Here is an 11,581-nt window from a genome sequence, read left to right as displayed (position 1 = left end):
ACAATTGCAAACTAGTCACATCAAATTTTAATACCATAAATTTATCTATCTATTTTATTATTTAATATTTAATATTATAATAACATTTTTACTCAATAAATCTCACCTGTTAAAATGAAGAGGGAAGTTAGTGAAGATGCTCCGCTTCCAAAACCTTTGTGACATCAGCTCAACCCAACACATATTGAAGAGAATTTGTGTCATAAGGAGTCAACTCAAATGGGTCAAGAAGATAATTTAGTATTTCCTTTTCTAAGAATTTATTTGGCTCTAAATTTATTTTCTTTTTTTCATTCTCATTTCAATCACAATTAATTGGCAAAGGCAAGTCTTCTGCCCCGTTTGGTACGCTAATGGAAAACTAATCTGTAAATGAGAACTTTGTAGGGGGTTTATTATAGTGACATAATCATTATTCCCCATTTCTCATTGTTTCAAATATTTTTTTTAATAAATAGGGGAATAAAAATTAAATCTTATCATGTAAAATTATTTTTTTAAATTTCCCCCCTTCATTTCTAATATCAAATCCATCTATACTTTCCTTGTAAAATCGGGTCAAAGTCTCCAATTGAAAATTTTATTAATTAAAAAAACTTGGGAAAACTAATCTCCAAATCCTTATACTTTACATCAAATTTAAATTAAGTCCCTATAGTTTGATTTGTTGGAATTAGGCCCTTACATTTTACTCTGTTAAACTTGTTACTGCTTGGACCTTTAACCCTGTTAAAATTAACCGAATTGACTGACCTGTTGATGAGTTGGCGGCTGACTGTACAAACATATAGATACTTATTTTTATTATATATATTTATATAAATATAATTTGAAATGGCTGAAATTTCTTTTTTAGTTAAAATAATTATCTTTCCTGGACACCATCCTCGTCGGATACCACAGGATGGAGACTCAACATCAATGATTCAAGAAACAAATCAGAGACCTAAATTGACCTTATCAAGCACCAAATTCATCGAATACCTACCTTTAAGCATTCAAACATCAACTATTTAAGAAATTATTTCACCTCCCATGAACAATTAGAGACCAGAGCCCCCCAAATCAACCAAACCAAAGAGCCGAATCGTCCTCTCCCATGGCTTTGGCACCTACGAATCCTCCCTTACTTCATTCGTCGCCGCACCGTCATTCTCTACAACCTCATCTATGTCGGTAGTGTCAACCCTTAACACTTGGATTTTCACCACCACCACTGTTTTCGATTTCACCAAATTCATCCTCGCCAATGCTTCTCCTAGATGGAATGGATCTCATTTTTAGTATTTTATTCTCAATCTTAGCTAAAACATTTCACTTCATTTTTTTCCCAGAAGGAATAAAAAGAAAGTTGCAATTTTCACTAAATTCAAACAATAGCTTTTGGGTTTTTCCATTATGATGCATTAGATGCAGTGATCGCCTCGTCCATTCTTTCACTTCACCTGGGAGAAGCGCCGATGAGGGCGGAATTTTTCAACATATTGCTTTTTTTTTAATTTTATTTTTTTTGCCAACTTTTTAATTTTTATTCTGTATAAATGAGAGATGTGCATAAATGAGAGATGAGTCATTGCCTGCTTCCAGGGACAAGAATACCTATGTGTGTGCACAGTCAGTCACCGAGCAACCGATATGTCAACCACTTCAATTAATTTTAACGGTGTTAAAGCCCCAAGGAATGATGAGTTTAACAGAGTAAAATATAAGGACCCAATTCAAACAAATCAAACTAAAAGGACATAATTAAAAATCGTTGTAAAGTATAGGGACTTGGAGATTAGTTTTCCCAAAAAACTTGAATGAAAGTACCGATACTTCGCATGTACAGAATTTGCAAAGTAAAATATCGGTACTTTTTGTGTATGAAAAATTATTATGTTTTTCACATAAGTAAAATTTTTAATGGAGGATTATTTTCCTAATTTATCCATACTTTTATGGGTATTATTTTGTAACGTGTATTGTAAGGTATATTCAGAGGGAGGAAAAAAGTCTTACTTTCTCTATCACCGCATGGATTGCTACTCAATAACAAGAAACTTATAACCTGTATAACGGTTTGAGGGCCGAGGAAGCAACTAAAATGAGTGAATAAGATAATTTAATATTATTTTTTATTTGTTAATAATTTACTTGGCTGTGGGTTTTTTTTTATTATTTTTCATTTCAATCACATCACAAAAGTCAAGTCTTCTCTACCACAAAGGACAAAAAGGCCAGTCTTGTTCCCTGTTTGGCACGCTTACGGAAAAGTAATCCGTAACTGAAAACTTTTTAGGGCACATATTTATTATATACATTGATATAATCATTATTCCCGATTTTTCATTGTTTTAAATGATTTTTTTCTATATAGGCGCATAAGCATTAAATTTTATCAAACAATTTTTTTTTCATTTTTCCTTTTAATTTATAATATCAAACATATGCTCTACTATTTCTGTGTGTGTATATGCTCAAAATCAAAATTTTGGGACAAAAATGAAATGATGGCAAAGGACCATTTTGAAGTTTCTCACTTCCAAACCTTTTAGCGCGCCATTCAAATAACGCCAAAAATTGTTTTTTTTTTTTAAAAAACTGTATGGTAATCTCTTATATTTTTCTCACACTCCTTGTATTCAAATATTATCTCTGATCCTTAATATAAGATCTAATTAACTTATTTGAGGAGATCAAGAAAGTGAATAAATTACCTTAATGTATTTATATTTATCGTTTCTCTTCAAACTAATTTGTTACTTTTATAAATTAATATATAATCTAATGGTATACAAAAGTATTTTAAAAAGATAATGTAATATGTAATTATGTGACTGGGTCTTACATTAAAAAACAAGGTTGCAATTTTGAAATTTAATGACTTTTTCTAAAGATTATGTTATAAGGTCTTTCATATTTCACTTTATTCAAGTTCTTAACTGACACTGTTTTTGATTTTAGCAGAAAATATAATTATCAAATTGAAAATTGACTGGCTTCACAAAATTTCATATTTCTTGACTATATTAGTAATTATTAAATTATATATGAACACTAATTTTCAAAACTTTTCACCACAAATTTTTAGAAAAGTTTAATCAACGTTCAATTAATCACGCTTGGCGTGTTGCCAGGACCATTCGTTTAGCCATTTCTAAGTCTTTTATCTAAGTGAATGTTTGAATTAATTTATTGTAAGTGATTTTATATTTATAAAACAAGTATATGAGAAGAATATTGCGTGGTAAAATACAAAATATCTTTTTTTAATTAATTCTCTCAATAAGTCTTTCATTTTTTTAAAAGAAAAATGGCAAATAAAGACTTCTAATATGTGAAATTGCGATTTGGGAGCCTCAATTTGAAAAATGACAAATAAAGATCCGATCCCATATTGCAAATATGAAATTTTGGTGAAATGTCTAAAATGCTCCTAAGCTAAGTTGTGATTTAGTCTACTAAATCTGAAATTGTCATTTGCTAAAGTGAACTTATCATTTCCCATAGTCAACTTGTCATTTGGCATACCTGAGTTGTGATTTCAGACATTTCACCAAGATTTCATATTTATAATATGGGACCTAGTCTTTATTTGTCATTTTTCAAATTGAGGATCCGAAATCGTAATTTTATATATCGGGGGTTTTTATTTGTCATTTTTCCTTTTTTTAATGTCCAATGAAACATAACCCTTTCTTATAGCCACTTGAGTATACTCTAAACTCTAACCCCTCAACCCTCGATATATATATATATAATATAATGAACTTATTTTTATTTTCTTTAATTATAAATATTTCTATTCCGTTTAAAAGATATACGCAAGCCTTCTCTAAAATTAGAATCACGTTGCACAAATTTTTCTTTTATTTTTAATATTTCATTTTCATTCACCATGACAGTACTATTAATTATTACTCATTAAATTATATATTTTAATTATTATTTTTTTGCAAAAATAGTTTTTTTTTTAATAACTTGCAAGCACAGGCCCTTACCATGGGAATATTATTCTATATCAAAGCTATAATGAAAAGAAATATTCTATTATGTGTAAGTGCTACAGTGATGTTATTGGCAAATCTGTTTGTCATGGCCAACACGTCAGTGAATCTATATATTCTGCATTAAATAATAGAAATCAAAACCTTGACTTATAATTCTGTTATGGTAGAAAAAAAGGCTTATAATGATCTATTTACAATTAGGAATTATAAGAATTAAATACACAGTACACTAAAATTAATTTGTGTACTTTACAAGCCCATGGTCTATATACTAAAGCAAACTAGTTTTTAATGGCGACAATAATTCATGTTAGTTTTTTTTTTCCAGTTCTGATTATATTTTAGTTCCCACCAATTCCTCAATCCAAGTCGGAAAGAGAAAGTGACTTGAGGGAGCGACCATTATGACAAACCTTTTATCATACGTAGCTCTGCCTATAAAAGAAGCCTCATCTGTTACATACAATATCCTTCACTCCTTCATATTCACAGCCTTCCAATTTTTGTTATGGCATTTTGAATCATCATCTGTTTCTACTTGTTCCTTCTTTCTCCTTCCCTTTCTTCTTCTCTCAACCCACCATTATGTAATCTTGGTGGCTCCTCTGCGCTTCTTCAGTTCAAAAACTCTTTCTCTCTTGATCAGTCTGCTTCAAGATGGTGTGATTATGTGTTTTATGATGAGCACTCCCATACCGTTCAGTTTAAGAACTCATCTTACCCAAAGACAGCTTCATAGGGAAATGATTCAAATTGCTACTTGTGGGATGAGATCATGTGTGACTCCATGTCTGGTCATGTGACTGGCCTTTATCCTAGTTGTGGTTGGCTCCAAGGTCAACTCCATCACAATAACAGCCTCTTTCAGCTTTCTCATCTCTAAACACTCAACCTGGCTTTCAACAATTTTAATGGATCTTTGATATCATCTCATTTTGGTGGTCATTCCACTCTCATGCATCTAAACTTAAGCTACTCTTCTTTTGCTGGTGAAATTGCTCCTCAAAATTGCATAATTATCGGTCTCTCTTGATTTGTTTAGGAATGGATTTTCCTCATATGATGAATGGTTGAGTTTAAGACTTGAACCATCCACTTGGGAGAAGCTTGTTCTAAACAGGACCGATCTAAGAGAACTTGTTTTAGATGATGTTGATATGTCTTCCTTTGCACAAAGCTCTTTGTCTTTGCTCATGAATTTTTCATCCTCTTTGGTCTGTCTTAGCCTATCAGCTACATTGTTACAAGGAAATTTAGCTAATAACTTTTTCCATTTACAAAATATTCAAAAGTTAGATTCGCTGGAGAATGAAAATCTCATGGGACAACTTCCACATTCTATGGGCCTTTTAAAGTCTCTCAATTTTTTGAGTCTTAAGTATGCCCAATTTGATGGGCTTATTCCTGTAAGTTTTGAGAACCTCACTCAATTAACTTATTTGGACCTTGCATTTAACAGTTTTAGCAGTGTGCTTTCATTTCTTTCAAGTCTTCAAAGTCTCACTAACAGTTATTTTAGTGGTCTCTTACCAAATTCCATAGGCCATTTAAAGTTGCTTAATATTTTGAGTCTCAAAGTTGCCAATTTGATGGGCCTATTCCTATAAGAGAACCTCACTCAATTAACTTGTTTGGACCTTGCAGAAAACAGTTTTAGTAGTGAGCTCATATTTCTTTCAAATTTTTCAAAGTCTCACTTTATTGGACCTCCACGAAAATTATTTTAGTGGTCTCTTGGCAAATTCCACAGGCTATTTGAAGTTCCTTAATATTTTGAGACTTGAAGGTTGCAAATTTGATGGGCCTATTACTAGTTTTGAGAACCTCACTCAATTAATTGATTTGAACCTTGCCGAAAACAATTTTAGTGGTGAGCTTTAATTTCTTTCAAATTTTCAAAGTCTCACTTCATTAGATCTCAGCGACAATTATCTTACTGGTCTCTTACCAAATTCCATAGGCCATTTGAAGTCCCTTGATATTTTAAGACTTGAAGGTTGCAAATTTGATGGGCCTATTCCTATAAGTTTTGGGAACCTCACTTAATTAACTTATTTGGAGCTTGCATTTAATTGTTATAGTAGTGAGTTCTCATTTCTTTCAAGTATGCAAAGTCTCACTTCATTGGACCTTTCACGAAAATTGTTTTAGTGGTCTGTTGCCAAACGTGTTTGGAAATCTTTCAAATTTGAAATTTCTTGATTTCTTTGACAACAAGTTATAAGCTAATTGTGTAAAATATTTTAATTATATATATTATATTGTATTATTTTTGTTTTAATTAAAATATCTTAAATGTGGCCTATTAGTTAGTTAGGTCCAGTCCAGTTGGGGTTTTAGACTCAGTCCTTTTTAGTTATTTCATGACCTTAATGGTAGATTATGTTTTTTATGGCTGGCTGAGTGGGTGTTTGTGAAAACCTAATACATTTAGTTCTGTCACTATGCCTACCTCCCAATTAGAAGAGATCCTGGCATCTTATCTACTAGCTGGTTTTATGGTTTCAATTATTGTAATCTAGATTTAGATCGTGAGATCTGTGGATTGCTTCTTTAGATTATTTAGCATGGTGAGAGGTATTTATAAGTCCTTTGTTGCTACTCGGACAATTGTAGAATTCCTTTTTTAGAGTTCTTTGTTTTTTCCTTCCAGAATATAAATATATATATATATATATATATTTGTTCATATGGTTTATTGGGATCAGAGTCTGGTTTTAGATCTCCCTCTGCCCGCTATTTATATATATATGTGTGTGTGTGTGTGATGCTTTATGGTATTTTAATTTCTACTTGAAAATTAATTTGAGAAGAGCAAAGCTTCGTATATGTTTTATTGATTTTGATAGTTGATTCGATTAATTTCAATCCAAATATATTTGTTGCAATTTTCTCCAATTGAAGCGCCTTTTGAAATCGGACTCAAATTTGATTTCGCAATTCACGTGTTGCGGACAATATGCGACTAATTGTTTTGAAGTAATGAATTATTTGAGTTCATTCAGTTTCGGACTTGAATTTCGATTATCTTTTCCGCGAAATTACTAAACTTTCTGGAGAGCAAAATTTTTTTTGTTATGGGTTTCAAGGAGAAACTTTTCGATTTGCTTTTCTGCTCAGTTTCATATTGTGATTGATATCTGGGAAGTTTCAACCTAAGAGGAGAATGAAATACTTCATTCCCAAGTGATCGCCGACTGTTTTGGTGGTCAGATTCAATGGTCAAAAATGAGAACACGTTTATAAAAAAAAAATGCTTGTGAATTTAAGTTTTTGTTACTCAAATAGGAAAATCATTGTTCTACGTTGTTTGCCATGTTTTTCTATTCGTTCCGCCCCGGAAAATGGCGTCAGAATCGCCGTGAAAAGTTGCCTGGAAATTAGAGGCTGCGGCGACTTGGCTGCGGGTCGCAAAGGGGAGTTGGGTTGGGTAGGTTAACCCGACTCTTTGGGGAAGGCACACAAAACGGCGTGGTTTTGTGCCCATGAAGGAGCCTCTACTACTGCGTTTAAACGACATCATTTTTAGTATAGAGTGAAACGCATCGTTTCACTAATTCCTGAGGGTGGGCTAAGCGCAAATGGGCCTGTCTTTTTGGGCTATATATTTGAATTTTGTTTTCCTATTTTTTAAAGAAAAGTTTCCGGATATTTTTGGTTGTAATCTGGGCTTCACAGTTCTGGGTTTTGAATTTTCCAAACTGGGCTCATTAATTTAAGCTTTTAAACTTTTGTTTTCTGGTTTTAGTTTTTTCCAGAATAGGCCTTCTCAACTTTTGGGTCATTTACCTTAATTAAAAAACAAAAAAAGAGAAAAGGGACATAATTCCTGTGATGTTGCGATTCACGCTTGGACCCCTCTGGCTTGGTTTGTTACCAATTAAGATATTATTTGGGTTTCAACATTTTCTGGACTATTGGTTTTAATGTTATTCTTTTCCGGTTTTGAAAAACTTACCAGACTTTGGGCCCTGTATTGGGTTATATTTTTTTGGGCTGTGCAAAATTTGTAACTTTTCTGGTTGTTCATTTTTTTTCCAGATTGGGCCTTCTCCGATTTTAGGCCACTCAAGTTTTTCATTTTTGCACAGTAGCATTCTGGACTTCTTGTTGAGCCATATGTTTGTGTTCTAAGTCCTGGTAAATTCGGTTTTGATCTCTATTTGAGACTTTTATTATTTGTGCTAAACAAATACTGTTTGAGTTCTCTATAAATATTTGGGACTCTTTTTGAGCCTTAAAGAAATTTGTTTGTTTTTGGAACTTTGGATTTTGGGCTCTGTCTTGTGTTTTGCTATATGAGCCAATTTTATGTGCCGATTAAATTGTTTAAATATAAGAGAAATCAATTTGGCCGTTTTAACATACTGTGAATTTTTGCAAAATTCTTTTTGTCTGTTATTTAATTGTTTAAATATTTTGTTTTAGGCAATTATATATTTGTTTAAATTTTTCAAAATTATATTTGAGTTAAAATATGTTGAACTTGATTTTTAAACAATTTTGGGTGCATAAAATAGTAGGAGAATTTAATTTTAGTTATTTAGTCACTTATGTTGATTAAATTGATTGGTTAAATTCTCCATTATGTTATGTATATATGAGATTTAAATGCACATAGTTGATAATTGTGATTAGTATGTAGAGTTGGTGAGGAGTACCCACGGCATCCTCTTCTATAGTGCATGCATAAACAATCACTTATTGATTTTAAAATATCAACTATAATCAATGAATAATCATAATTTGATCACATAGATGATTTAGTTGATCAAATTAATTAGTTGAAACTCTCATTGATATTGTGTATATATATGGAATTTAATTATACAAATATAATATTAGTGATTGGCATATATTTTTTTTTTAAGGAGTAGCTACAGCATCCTTATACACATGTTATATGTATAGACAATCACATGTGGATTTAAAATATCAATTTTTGCTTAAATGTACAATTAATATACACAATGATTTGATGTTTTTGTGATGCGCATGTAGAGTTGAGAAGTAACCACAGCATCCTTAAGTGTACATGCATTCTAAATTGTCTTAATAGACAAATCATCACATAAAGATTTAAAGACATCACTTATAATTAAATATGTGAGTATAGTTAATCTTTGCCCATAGGTAGATAATTATAATTACATATTTAATTAGGTGGGATAGAAATGGCCTTATGACTCCTAAGTAGCCCACAGGTATTAAGAAATCTAAATGCATTCTAGTTTTACCAATTAGAGGAGATAAATTTATGCTATATTGAAGTTTTTGCCTACAAGTAGACTTTAGTGATACGAAATCTATGATTATATGATTTATATTGATAAATGTACGTTTAAAAGTGATGGTTGATTGCCTCATTCAATGTTGATGTAAGCATGATTGAAGTTTAATTTTTATTTTTATTTTGCAGCATTATTATTATCTCTTTAGTTGTATTACTATGATATCTTTACTTGTTGAGATTGATGAAATTTGTTAGGGACAATTATTGAGCCTATAGGAAGATAAATGTAACTTCTTCAATTAATTTGAACTTGACATTAAGAAAGTTCTAATATCTATTAATACTAGCATGTGAAATGAGATAGTGTTATGAGATCTAATTGTCTCAATATAATGATCTCAATCAAGAGCTGGTTATTATGGGTAGATGATGAATGGAACAAAGTCAAGGGATTTCATAGGCTAAAGGACAAATTTGAGAAATTCTCATAAAAGCCATTACATTATATGCTGACTATAAAGTGATTCTCCATGAAGTGTATTGGTATAAGAGATCTCCATTATTGTTGGTAGAAGGATTCTCAATTTATTATCTCATTAGTCTGAGTTTTCATACATTTTCATAAATACATGCGAGATTAAGTATTTATTGAAAAAGTATATATTTGGCTCAAATTTGGAGAAGAATAAGATTCTAAATAAGGGCCATCAAGGTTACTAACTACAAGACCATAAATTAATTGGCATATACTGAAATAATATGCTGATAAAGAAAGGTCTAATTGGAGATAATAATGGATATATTCTTGCCATTGGCACATTTAAAATCTTATTTTGTTTAAACTAATTATGAGAGGGATTTCTTCAAGTTGTGTGATGCAGGATATTTTTAAAGATCTCCATGAAAAGGGTTAAAGGGTTCATCAAGAATGAGATTTAATGATCTCTTATCCTTATTGACTCTAATCTATATATGGTTTACATTAAGAAATATGTAGACTATCGCACCACTTTAAGAGAGCTTGAAGGAGTATGATTAGTAAGAGATTACATGTACCATTATTTATTTCCAATTTATGTTCTAATAAATGGAATTGTATATTTATCTTGTAAGTGGCCTCTTGCAATGCCTAATCACTATTTGCCTTATAATTATATAATATCATTTGATGTGTATAAGGTAAAAGTGGGTAGTTAATCTGATAAATAGATTATTGTAGTGAGATCAACAAGAGAGATAAATGAAACGATGAGTACATCATTGATAGACAACAACTGAGTTTGTGTTAAGTTTCTTCATACTAGAAATCACCTAGTGTAGGTGGTGTTGTTGAGAGAAGAAACATAGCAATAATAGACATATTGAGCGATAAGGTTTACAACTTGATTTTTCACTTGGGGTACATACTTAAGACAATTATGTATATTTTAAATAAGATTTCATCATAGTTTGTATATAAATCCTTTTGAAAATCTAAAGGTTTGGATACATTTGTACAAAATTGTCTTATGAAGGAAAAAGTATAGAAGGAAAATATTCCTTGAGACTTGCATTGCATATTTTGATGAAAATGCATAAATGTCTCAAGAATTAAGTGTCTTATCCATCATAATTTGGTATAGTATTTTGAGGAATGCTAAGTTTATTATGATTGCCATGATTAGTGGAAGTGGTTAAACCAATTAAGAGTGATCACATATAAAGAATAACCTCTAATTATGGTGGAACATTAGTTTTACATAGCACTCACCTTGTTAAGGTGAATGTAAAACTATCATGAAGTTCTTCTAAGATTTATAATTGATCATGCTTGAAATTAGGAGTACCAAGATTAAGGATTCCATCAATCATATACAAGGAGTATCTCAAAATAAATCAGGATATTTGATTGAAATTTGGCAATTCACAGTGATTATATGATGTACATAAAACAATTTAGCTAGAACATAAATATTGAATATGACCTCTGTTTCTTATTTCAAGAAGTGAAATAAATTCCATGTAAAGGCATTATTTCATGATAAATATGTGAGATCTCAAGGCAAACAATAACATTTAGATATTTGTAAAGTTGCTAATGTGCAATATTGAGCAATACAGAAGAAGATTGTTTATTGAAAATTCTCTATGAAGAAAATAAACTCATTATAGTGAGGCATTATCTCCTATATTTTTGAATATATCTTTCCATATCTTTATGATGCTTATGTCTATATTAAATTGGAATATTGCTAGAATCTTTCTGTCACGCCCCAATTTTTTTCTTTAATGCCTAGAGCAGAAATAAGAGAGATCTCACACTCCCAAGCCTAAACTTATGCAAACAGTTGTATAACTAACATTTTTAAAGTAATCA

Source organism: Neltuma alba, unplaced genomic scaffold, assembly GCF_004799145.2.
Source record: "Neltuma alba isolate B1F8T4 unplaced genomic scaffold, ASM479914v2 tig00010294_pilon, whole genome shotgun sequence".
NCBI lineage: Eukaryota > Viridiplantae > Streptophyta > Magnoliopsida > Fabales > Fabaceae > Neltuma > Neltuma alba.
Note: the sequence above shows the minus strand (reverse complement) of the source record.